Source organism: Halyomorpha halys, unplaced genomic scaffold, assembly GCF_000696795.3.
Source record: "Halyomorpha halys isolate HHAL.00 unplaced genomic scaffold, Hhal_1.1 Scaffold206.1, whole genome shotgun sequence".
In the NCBI taxonomy this organism is placed as follows: Eukaryota; Metazoa; Arthropoda; class Insecta; order Hemiptera; family Pentatomidae; genus Halyomorpha; species Halyomorpha halys.
In genome coordinates, this window is record NW_027108531.1 from 22,820 (window position 1) to 25,338 (window position 2,519).

The window sequence follows — 2,519 nt, forward strand, 5'->3', positions numbered from 1 at the left end:
TGAACAGCTAATGATCTAAACGTTTTGTCAGTCCAAGCATCATCTGGACGACATAACAAAATTTATTTTTGTGTTATGATATCCTCTTGTGAGATTGTGACATCGACAAACCTACTCGCTATAATTGTCTGTTTGAAAAGTAAGATAAGTAAGGCTACCATGGAGGGCGGGGGTGGAGGGTTTACTCCTTTAGTGAGGGTGGACTCCAGAGGGCTCTCGAACCCACAGGGCTGACTCAAGGGCTACAGGTGACTGATAATAATTATCTGACACAGCCGGATTCGAGCCCGCGTTCTAGGAGTTAGTAGTCTATTGCTTTACCAATGAGCTACCTGCTTCCAAATATACATATATTTATTTATTAATATAAACCTTCCACATTTTGCCAATTTAAGCATTAGCGGGATAGGATAAGATGAAGAGCCTAGAAAGGAAAATCGGTCTTTCCACTGGTTAAAATAGGTTGATAACCTGCAGGATAACACTCTCCTCCTTCCTCTTGGAGGAAGGAGTATAATGGAGGAGGTACCGAAACAGAATAAATTATTAAGAATAAACCAAGGCCTTGAAGTTAGCACCTTAGCGCCTTAACACTGAGCCACACCGCTCTCAACTATTTTATTTATAGTAGTTCCTAATATCATTAGCTCCACCTTTAAATCCATTTTATGGTCTTTCTTTTAATCTTAAAGAGACTTTACCTTATTTTTTTTTTATTTTAGCTCTGATGAAGACCTATACTCTGGGTCGAAACGTCTTAATCAATAAAAATTTGAAAACTTGTTACAGTTGCCATGGTGAAATAAAAACACTGGCGATATTTGTGTAGACAAGAGGTGTTACGGTTGTCATGGGAAAAACAAAACACGAGCGATATGTCCAGACGAGTGGGTTTTGGTTTTGTGAAGGTGACAGTTTGATTTCGGAACACGTTACGACTGTTCAATGTGAAGTGATAATAGTTTAAAGGCCCTCTGTCTTTACTGTTTGAACTGAAATAGCACCATATGAGAAATGTCATCTTATATGTTTTGTTTTTCAAAATTATGGTGTTCTACTTCAATGGACGGTCATTAACACAAGAAGTGGGGATATAGTGCAGTAACGTTTCTTCAGAAAGTCCTGGATAAAAGAATAATAATGTGAATATAGTTATTAAGGTTAAGCATTTAAGTTAAGGTTAAGTCAACCTATAAGTTTTAATTGTTTTATTGATTGATAAGAATTCTTTTTTTTTCTTGTTATTCTGTGTTCATATATTTATTATTATTATTAAACTTTTGTACATGTAGTTTTTTTTTTTTGTTATTCACGGAATATTACGATAATTCAACAGGTGGGTAGGTAACACCCCTAGGTTTTCTGTTATCTATATGTAAAGGTATTCGCCAGTGGTCATAATTCAACAATTGTTTGAATTATTGAAATATAGAGGTATATTTTAGTTATATTGTGGGCATAATGCTTCATGGTTTTCGGCATTTATTTATCGTTAGTTATTTGTGAAAAAATAACGTGGCGTCTAAGGAGTCATTTATTCTTTATTGTTTTGTCCTTTTTTTTTTTCCTTTTGCGATTATATTTTTTTTTTTTTATTTTCCTTTAACTCACCCCCTTCTCCGCTGAGCGTGGGCAACTATAAACGATAAACATTTGTTTTTCCTTACCGTGACTAGGGCCATATCCCTCAAATTCGCATATGGTCAATGGTTTCTGTATCTAAAAAAATATTATTATTTGTAATACTTAAACGAGGTGCAATGACCAATGGAGACAGAAGGTGCAGGATATCCGGCGAAGGGTACGTTGGGTGCAAAGCCTCACTAGTACCGATGCAAACTTTTTGATTTATTTAAATCAAAACGGATGTGTCACTCCGTACATCGATACATTAGATCGATCGCTGAATATATTTAAAGGTACCACACAACTCCTCACAGGATTTACAGTCATCAAAGGACACACAAGAAACGATAATAGAAGAGAAACTTCTATGTTATATCGATATAGGATAAATGTAATGAGGATTAATTAGAAAAAATATACATAGAAAGATGAATATATAGAAATAATACATCTTACATAACATAGTAAGTACATATAACGTTAAAACATCTAGAAAAAGTAAATTAAATTCCGCCAACAGTTAACATAACAACATATTAGGTATCAAAAAATAAGGGGGGGGGGGAAAGGGTCGATAATATATCCTTAAGAAAGAAATAAAGAAACCACTCGTCGATTCCGACTATTATAGCAAATGTTGTAAATACTAGACAAACGGTCTAAATTGTCAATCCATTACAAAAGACTGATCTACATGACTATTATAAGGCCTAACTAGACATACGGAGTTGAGCTTTGGGGCTCCACTAAACCATTAAATTCTTCCCGAATCCAATCCTTACAGTCCAAAATCCTTAATGCTCCTTACTTTGTCACAAATCAAGTCATCCATCAGGACCTCAATGTCTCATATGTTGCCGATTTGGCCAGAACCAGATACCATTCCTTCCATG